At 35.9% G+C, this 10,252-nt stretch overlaps 1 long non-coding RNA gene across 4 annotated transcripts in view; it reads left to right on the forward strand.

Annotated features, from left to right (window-relative positions):
* Window positions 1-10,252, forward strand: part of LOC102491045 (uncharacterized) — a 78,060-nt gene that overhangs the window by 34,827 nt on the left and 32,981 nt on the right. For all 4 annotated transcript variants that reach the window (XR_003547723.1, XR_337246.1, XR_337249.1 and 1 more), the window contains one exon: window positions 258-346. This is a non-coding gene — a long non-coding RNA (uncharacterized LOC102491045). The remainder of the gene's footprint in view (window positions 1-257; window positions 347-10,252) is intronic.

Below are 10,252 nucleotides of genomic sequence, written 5' to 3' on the forward strand. Positions count from 1 at the left end.
AAAGCGAGAAATCACCCCCCAGGGGGGATGGTCATGCCGCAATCCCTTCTCCTCCATTCTCCTCTCGGGATCTTGGGCATGCGTGCTCACAAGCCCGGCGTGAGTTTAAAGCCCCCGGGTCGGGGACATGAACCGCGGTCGACTACGTGGGAATCCAGCGACATAGCCATTACGCTAACTGCTGGTTCCCTGACATATGTTCTTGAGATCAGAATAGTCCAGTTTTCATGTGATATTATAAATTTCAATTCTACTAGAATACAAAATAGATTTGAAATTGATCATCATCCAAACTAGAAGAAGACAAAGGACAGCCTGCTCAGTGCTGTGGATCATTGGACTGTAGGTATGTTGTCCCTCAACCCCGTTTCTCCCTATTAGGTCAGACTGATCTTGAAACATCATCAGACCTCTGGACCAATTTTGTTTGTATTTTATGTAGTCCTTGCCATATTTTCTGGCCCGTGCTCTCAATTTCTAAAATAAATAGTTGGCATCTCATCTTAATGATATTTATGGTTGCATAATGAATAGAATAAATACTCTGTGAGAAGGTAAGCCTATATGATTTGATTTCCTAACAGAAAAGACTCTAGACTTTTTCAGGTCGTGGGCATTTGATGTGGGGAACAGGTAGTTGAGGAATGGAAGGTGAAAAGGGATTTGAGTTGGTCCTAGCATAGAAGGAGCAAAGTCAGATTGACAGTGTCATTTACTGCACCTAATATTTCTGTGTCATAATATTTCTGTGTTGCGTTGTAAGTCACTAACAGAGAATATACAGGCAAAGTGGAATAAATTTAGTTCCAGTATTGAAACTTGCCTAATGTACCATTCCTTGAAGTCTGTAGGAGACTTCAAAAATTTTATGAAAAAATGTAATTAAAGTCTAAACATATTTTCATGCCAAAAATTGAAACTCATACATAGTTTTTTCATAATACATAATTCCATAAGCTTTTGAAGACCTCTTATAGACTCCTTTACTTTTTAAAGAATTACTTATTTAATTTTATTTATCATTGTTATTTTTCTTTAATTGGCTAAGGACATACATGTGAGAAAGTGAGAGAGAGAGAAGGAGAGAGATAGTGAGAAAGCAATCCACTGGGTACAGAACGCAAACTGCAGTCAGCCATGCAAGAGTCCAGAGCCTCAACCACCATGTTAATTGCTGACCCAAAAACATTTATTTTTTGCACAAGTCGTATTTTAAAATCCAAAACGTGATCTAATTAACTGCATTCCCAATTTGTAGGTAAGCAAGTTATTCCCAAGAGTTGTAACCTCTCCATGTCTGATGTCAGAATGGAGATGGTTTTTAAGAAACTGAATAACTAGTTTAGTGACATATAAAGAGATGCACTTTTATTTCTGATTGTTCCCTTAACATTGCTGAGGCAGATCAAGTGATACAGAGATCTCTATATGTGCGCATCAGTGTATTTGATAGTTAACAGTTCAGTGTTCACCCATCTCATGAGTGGTGTGCCCTACAAAGTAGTCAGGCCTTCTGGGTGGCTGAGCATCTACAGCATAGTGAGCCTGAGATCTCTGATTGGAGTCTGAAACTTGTTCTAATAGACCCAGCACACACTCTTTTAAGGCACTGAGGATTGAAATCTATATTCTCAAAAAAAAAAAAAAACCCTTTGAATTACTTTTTTGTTAGCATTAAAGGAAGAGTGTTGCATATACAAATGGTAGTGACTGAACATTAATCATAGTGAGGTCTACTGTTTTAAGTGGAGAATTTTGAAACCTACAAAAACAAGAATGTCTTGATTTACATTGTTCTACTCTCTGTTATTTTCTCAGCATAAGTACCAGAGGTAGATTATTTCTTCCCTGAAGCTAAATGCTTTTTTCAGGTTTTATCACAAAATGTGTTTTTGTTCTGTTAATTTAACTATTAGAACCTTTTGTTTGCTATCAAAAATGATGTAGCAAATAGAAGTATAGAATTCAGTGGCTTTATGGAATATTAAAGGGAAGTGATAGAAGATTTGGAAGGATAAGCAATTAAAAACCTCAACTTATGAACCCATGGTTGCTTGAGTTTTCTTAAGATAGTAGAAGGTATATTTGGAAGAAGATTGGAAATAGAAGAAGACATTGCAATATAGACCTCAGCTTTCTACCTGAAGGGCTCTTTGGAGATGGTTGAACATGTGTCATTTATTTAGACGCCCTGGTACTGTGATAATTGCATAGTCCAAGATTTTATAGCTACTCCTACCTCCTCCCCCTAAGATCTTGACAGACTACTGTTAGGAAAGCTCCTGGTTTTTGACATTTCATAATATTCTCTAGTGCTGAGTCTTTATTCTTTGAAGACATATTTATTCATTAGAAGCTGTCTTGATTTATTCAGGTACAATAAGGATAAATTAGATATTAGACCAGGGTACATAATTTTAACTTGGGATTGTATTGGTTATAGAACTAATATAGGCACTTGGGTAAAAATATAATCCATGCAGCAAAAATAATAATAATTAATGGAAACTAAAAACCTTTTTTCCCTTACGTAACTAACCTTAAAGCTTAGTTTTTAGAGACAAATAGTATTAGTAGATTTTTGTTTTGCTTTTACATGGTATAGTTATCTTTTATCTTTAAAGAGTGAACTCAGGGTTTAGCGATGGTGTAGTGGTTAAGGTACTGGACTCCTATGTGGTGGAGCACAGTCCTGGACCTGGGAATTAAAACACACTGGGTGTGGGTGCGTGTATGCCCAAAATAGTGATAATGAAATGGGGGAGAAGGGATTGTGGCATGGCCATCCCCCCAGGGGAATGATTTCTCACTTTCTGTCTCTCTGGTATGTGCATGCACCTTACAGCAAAAAGCTCAAATAAATAAATAATAAAGAGTGAACTCACAGATCCATTTCATGATGGATCCATTTCATGAACTAATAGAGTTTTTGAAATAAGCGAAAGAGATGCATTCTATTTATAACCTTAAATACTTTCCCTTCCCAGTTTCACTGCCCAATTTTTAGTACATATGTGTGAATGAGTATTTCCTTTGTTTTTTTGGTTGACAACACTAATTAAAACAAGTTTAAATTATTTCCCGACACATCAATTTGAGGCAGAACCTATTGTTCCCTTATGAAAGATGCAGAATATGGCACTTAATGTTCTTTTACTAATATTCCCATTAATCTTTTACCATTTTTCTTAGCGATTCTATTACTTTTACATCAAGGGTTAGAGCAGTGAATTCTTTCCTATATCTATAATTGGGTTTTTGATTGTGTCTATAGTTTGATTCTAACACTATATGTTCTATAATTAATATCAACTTAAATGTTCAAGTACAACTCACTGCAGAACTAAATATAATGAAGAAAATTTAACGTAATGTTATTAAAAGTTATGGCTTAAAGAAGCAGCTACCAGGTACCAATAGCAGATAGACTGTTGTTTCTGGATTGGGTTCAGCTACCAATCTTGCTTTCCCTCAGGTGAATCGACTCCTCTTACATTCATTCTCAATAGTGTGTGTCAGCTGAACATTTGATTAAATACAGAAATCTAAAGAAAATGTCTCTCATCAAAATTAGGATGATATAATTTTTCTGTAGATCCAGCATTCCTAATGTCTGACAGTGTGAACTAAGTACATTGTCTTCTTTTGATAGATTTTTGTAGTATATCCTTGGAGTTTTTTTAAAAAAATCCTAAATAAATGTCTAGGTTTGAGAGTCATTGTTTTATTAATTCCATTTTCAATAACAGATATTTGATATCTGACAATGTTTTCCTTTTGATCTGCTGTTTCTCTGATTATATCCTTTTATATCCTTCTTTCCATCTTTCTCCTTCTTTTAACCTGAACTCTTTAGGAGTGGGCAGAGAACCTATATGCACTTTCTCAGTAAAGCTTACTTTACACTCTCCTTCCATTGCTTTGCCTTTATGTTTCTCTATATTCTACTGCATTTTGCCAATAAACATTTTACTTTTGTCCATGTCCACTTTCTAATTCAGATTATTCTTTTAAAAAAAGACCAGCAATTGGGGGCCAGCAGGTGGCATGGTGGTCAAGGTGCTCAGTTGGCTGACTGTGGTTCAAGTCCTCAACCCAACAGCTAGAAAATAACAAAAAAATAGGTAAATAAATAAATGGGTTTTTTTAATCAGCAATTTATCAAGTGTAATTTATGTATATATTTTAGGGTTAGCACATAACACATTATGTAATAATATAAAATACATGTATATGTCTGTATACACAGGATTTTTTTTTTTAATTCTCAGATCACCCCCACTTAATATAGCCCATTCTTGGTTAATAATGCATTTTTTGGGACCAGCTGGTTGTGTGGTGGTTAAGACTGGATCCTATATGGGCAATTCCATAGTTCTAGTCCCAGATCCAGTGGCTTAAAAAATACGCCAGTCAGGACTAGCAGATGGCATAATGGTTATATTGCTGGACTCACACATAGTCAATGGCAGTTCAAGTCCCAGACCCAGTGGCTAACTCACACTGGGCACATATGCTTAAGTGCTCAAAATCCTGAGAGGAGAATGGAGGAGAAGGACTTGAGACATGGCCATCCCCCACTAGGAAGTGATTTCTCACTTTCTATCTCTCTGTCAAGCACATGAGCCCTATAGCAAAAATCTCTCTTAAAACAAAACAAAACACAACACTAACCATGTGTAATGGCGTGCTCAAAATCCTAAAAGAAGAATGGAATAGAAGGTATGGTTGCATGGCCATCCCCTCTAGGGGCGTTTTCTCACTTCCCCTCATTCTCTCCAGTGAGCACATGTGCCCTATAGCAAATTTTTTTAAAAATACTTTTTTTTTTAAGTAAGTTTGGGCTAACTCACACTGGACACATATGCTTAAGTGCTCAAAATCCTGAGAGGAGAATGGAGGAGAAGGACTTGAGACATGGCCATCCCCCACTAGGAAGTGATTTCTCACTTTCTATCTCTCTGTCAAGCACATGAGCCCTATAGCAAAAATCTCTCTTAAAACAAAACAAAACACAACACTAACCATGTGTAATGGCGTGCTCAAAATCCTAAAAGAAGAATGGAATAGAAGGTATGGTTGCATGGCCATCCCCTCTAGGGGCGTTTTCTCACTTCCCCTCATTCTCTCCAGTGAGCACATGTGCCCTATAGCAAATTTTTTTAAAAATACTTTTTTTTTTAAGTAAGTTTGCTTTTGTTTACTGATTTGTCTGTTTATTCCTTCATTGTGGGCATTCTCTTTCACACTATTTTTTTTTAATCTCTTCAAGTTCTTAATAATTTCTAGTTATCTACGACTGTCTCTAAATAAAGAATCATGTCAGGAGGAGACAGCAACGTGAAGAAGCAGTCATGGTGGATGCCTACCCCAATCTGTATTGAAGTATTTCTATTTTTGCATGGAAATTCAGTATGATATGAGATAATGAGTCTATTCTTTTCAGTCTAGCTTTGTTGTTAACAAAAATAGGAATTACCAATTAGACAATTATACCATCGCTGAAAGCACAATATACTGAAATTATGGCTCTTTCAACGAAAAACAGATCTTATTTAGATGTAAAATTCAAGTTTGTCAATGTTATTTTTATTTATACGTTATTATTACTCATAAAATACAAGATAAAAAATAAGAAATTATAATTTTTAGTTGCTGTTATTTTAGTCTATCTCATCCAACAATATCTTATCAATATATTTGGGTCTCCACTCTCATTGATACTAAAAATTTTGCAAAAAGGCAGATTTGTCTAAAGCTGTTGATCAAGTACTTCTATTCATTTTCTGTGCATTTAACTAACACTTGTTTTCTGTGCCAGGCTTGCCTCAAAATATGCGTTTATACTAATGATCAAAACAAAATGAATCTTTTTCCATGGTTGATGAGTAAAATATGAAATAAATATATAATAAATACATTACAGGTATAATACAGGAAGGCAAATCTCAGGATTCTAAGAGAAAAGAAATAATCATAAGTAGTCATGTATTATACTTTAAATAATAATTAACTTAATAAAATTTAGAGGAGAACAAGAAAAGGACTCATGAATAGCATGTGGTAAACCTTCCAGAAAGAGGAAATAGATGTGAAAGTTTGATGTAGGAACAAGAAGGGTACATTGTAGGACTAACCAAAGAGCAATGACATTAGGGAAGAAGAGATTTATAGACAACAGAGATTATATCATGTAGAGCTTTTTCCTAAAGAGAGAGAAAGAGAGGTTATGAAGTTATTAGTTATTTAAATGTGTGAACAGGGCAATTCTGTTTTCAATTTATACATTAATTTAGCTTCTGTGTAGATTATTAACAGAAGATTGAAACTATTATTTAAAAAATTAAGGTTAGATACTGTGTTTACCTAGAACTTGGAATCTTTGTAAATTCACATCTACGGTATCATTTTTAGTAGATATACATACACATGCTTGCATGTGCACACACAGGCACACACACACACACACACACACACACACATATGGATACACAAACACACTTCTTTTTTACCCAGCACCCAATTTTTCTTCTCTCCTCATAACCTTAAGTGAGTAGTCTCCAGTGTTCTGACTTCTTACTTTTGTTGTAGGTCAATTGGATGTTATATTAGAATTTTGAATCTTAAGTAGAGAATATAAAAAATAACACAGAATGTACAAGTGAATACTCCTAGGCATGAAATGCTAGTAAAATGTCTACTAGTTCCTATTGCATGGACATACAGACATACCCTGACCTTACCCACTAAGTGACGTCCATAGATGGTTTGAAGTGTTTTAGACACTTTCAAGCCTGCATTCATCAGCCCTCCTCTTTATTTCTTAAGTGATGCTTAATTGTTTATCTTTTAATATGTTGAAAATGTGGTGAAAATGTGGCTTCCAGACAATTTTCCTATGTCAATCCCCTCCTCACCAATTGACCAGGCTAAGCCTCTCATCTGAATATATTCCCTGATCTTCAGTATTTGTGTCTTCTCTAGCCGTGATGCTTTAGCTCTCCTTCTGACTATAAAAGTCCCTCAAGCCCCTCTTAGAAGTTGCCTTACTTCTTGGAAACCAGCAGTTAGCGTAATGGCCATGTGCTTCCTGGAAACCTGCAGTTAGCGTAATGGCCATGTCACTGGATGCCCACGTAGTTGACCGCGGTTCGTGTCCCACACCCAGTGGCTTAAAACTCATGCTGGGCGTGTGTGCGTGCGTGCCCAAGATCCCAAGAGGAGAATAGAGGAGAAGGGATTGCGGCGTGACCATCCCCCCTGGGGAGTGATTTCTCGCTTTCTGTCTCTCTCTGTCTATCTGGCGAGCGCACGCACCCTATTGCAAAAACCTCGCAAAAAAAAGAGAAGTTGCCTTACTTCTTAAGCCAGGATGAATTTTGGTTGTTTGCAACCAAGAAATTATAAAAGATGCACATCAGCCTCAAATATAAAAGTAACTTTCACTGTGGTATTAGCAATAATTGAATATAATAAAGACCACCCCAAACTCACTGCTTTATAGAAGCAATTAGAACACAGGAAAAAAAAATAGGAGAGTACTAAAATGTTCAACTTTTTCAGTGCTTTCAAAATTAACTAACAGCCTAGCAAATGATTCAAAAATATTCAAAAAGTGTATATTCATGATGATGTATACTTTCTCTAAGGCAATAGAAACTTTTTCATCCAGGAATCTCATTTTCATCTGAGCCCATACCAGAATCACCTTTATTATCTACACTTCTACCAACTTTGAGACAATCTTAGCTGTTCCTATTAAGCAGCCTAAGTTTTTCTCAGTCTCTATTCATTTCCTAACCCTAAAGCCACTTGGATGTCAGTATGTATTTGTTACAGCAGCAGCCCTCTTCCTGGTACCAAAATATGTGTTTGTTTTCTTGGGTTGTCATAACACATTGCTGCTTCTCTGTGGCTTAAATAAAACAAACCTTTATTTTCTTACTGCCCTGGAGAGTAGACATTTCAAACCAAAGTGCTGGCAGGGTCATACTTTCTCTGAAGGCTCTGTGAGAGTATCCTTGGACACATCCAGCTGCTGATACTCTGTGACATCCCTCTGCCTCCATATTCACATGGCTTCTTTCCTGTGTGTCTCTTTGTGTGTGATAAATCTCCATCTACTAGTTCAAGTACTCCGTCATTTATTTTTCAATAGCAAATTATTCATTTATATAGTTCTTCTTATATCAGAACTTTCTTTAATTTTCTCAGGTTGGAAGAAAGTTTTATCTTCAGTGTCCGAAACTCACAAAAATGTTAACTGTATTCAGGCAAATTATGGTTTTAAATATATATGTCAATTCAGAATCAGCAAGAACCAAATTGGGATTATGTAGAAAAGATCTCTATAGAACCTTGCATCTAGTAATTTGGATCCTCTATCACATATACACAAGTGAACCACAAGGATATTATTTTCCCAATAAGGATATTTCTGTATATTATTAAGGATATTCCACATATACTATCAGTTGAGTGATTAGATTGGCTGAAAAGACAAACAAAATCCCAACTATTATGGAGCCTTAACCATGTCTTTAGCCAATAAGCAATTTAACCATATTTGAGAGATTATTAAATATTTTTTGGTGTAGTATTTTGAAAGAAATTTTATGGTCTTTACCCTATGGTCAAATTGGCATCTATATTTGACACAAATTTTTGAGCACTGTGTGCCAGGCACTGTATCAGGCAGATGTTAGTTCACTGTCTTAGCCCATTCAGGGTGCTATAATGAAGTAACCTAGACTGAGATTTATATATATATATAACTTAATTGCTCATAGTCATGGAGTCCAAGAACAAGATACTCGCTGATTCAGTGTCTGGGCTCGTTTTTCCTAGATGATGTCTTCTTTATGTCCTCATGTGATGGAAGGAGTGAACAAACTCCTTTAGACCCTTTCTTAAGGTCACACTAATGCCTCTCATGAAGACTCTGCCCCCTGACCTCTCAAAGATCCTGCCTCTTAATATCAATACCACGGGGGACTGTAGGGGTAGTTTTCAACATATGAATTTGGGGGAGCGGGGACACAAACATTCAGACCTAGCATTCACTTAATGTTCACAATCTTATGAAGAATATTCTCAAACTATCTTAATTTTATGAAGAAAGACTATTGAGATTTTAAGAAGTTAAACAATTCTCTCATGGTCACATAACTACTAAATGAGTTTAAAATTTATTTACCACTGACATGATTTCTAAAGCAATGCACCTTTGTTGTTCATCCACAATATTTGAGTCTAAATCTATCGAAAAGTAATTAATTTTCCTAAAAAAAAGCTTTTCCTGGTGATACATATTCCTCTCTTAACATGTCAAATTTCAGGATCTAATAGTATTATTGAATTGCCATTTGGATATGGTTTTCACATGTCAATTCATTTTTAATGCATTTTCATTTGATTCCCATAGCAACACTGAAATAAGTTTTAATAGGAATTATTTTCTCCATTTTATAAATAAAAAAAGTAGGTTCATCTAGAGGTTATTCAGCTAGCCCATGGGCTTACACTTACTATGAAGCTCACTCAGTTGGTTTCAAGGCCAATTGTATAATCCATGGCATTAAAGTCTAAGTTTCTAATGTTTCATTAAGGCTGGGAATAATTCATACAAGTAAACTTTATTAATAATGATTGCTCCACTCTGTCAGATAAAAACAAAACAAAACAAAACAAAATACTATAAAGTTCTCTATTTTTGACTCACATAAATTGTTCGACTCTGGGCTGTCCTTACAAATTTCATTGTCCATCATTACAATGCTGTACTAGATCTCAGGGGAATGAAACTTTCCATTACTTCAGTAACCTAAGGGTAAAAGGCACTGGAGGATACATTGCCCAAACAATTAGAAATGGAGACCTAAAGAATACTGATTGAACACACACTAAAAGGGGGTGACAGACTTAATGTGTTAGGAAAACTGAGACAAGAATTGAATTTATTCCATGCCATTCTGCTCCAGCTCTGAATAGAGTCAAAGCTAAGATGTCAGCATTGGCATTAAGAAAGAGGAGGCAGGTGGGTTGGCATGTAAAATTAAGGAAGAGGAAGAGATTCTTGTAAGCATGAAATTTACAACTCTGAAGGGTTCAATGGAGCTCCCTTGGGCAATTAATAAAGGTTCTACGCAAACATGCATTGGCAGATAGGTAGCTCGTAACCCAACCTTTCCTGAGGAATAGATCATTGCAGAAATGTCAGCTGATCTGGGAGCAGAAGCCCCTAGGAAAGAGT

The sequence above is a fragment of the Tupaia chinensis genome, unplaced genomic scaffold, assembly GCF_000334495.1.
Source record: "Tupaia chinensis unplaced genomic scaffold, TupChi_1.0 Scaffold144952_1, whole genome shotgun sequence".
NCBI classification, from domain to species: domain Eukaryota; kingdom Metazoa; phylum Chordata; class Mammalia; order Scandentia; family Tupaiidae; genus Tupaia; species Tupaia belangeri.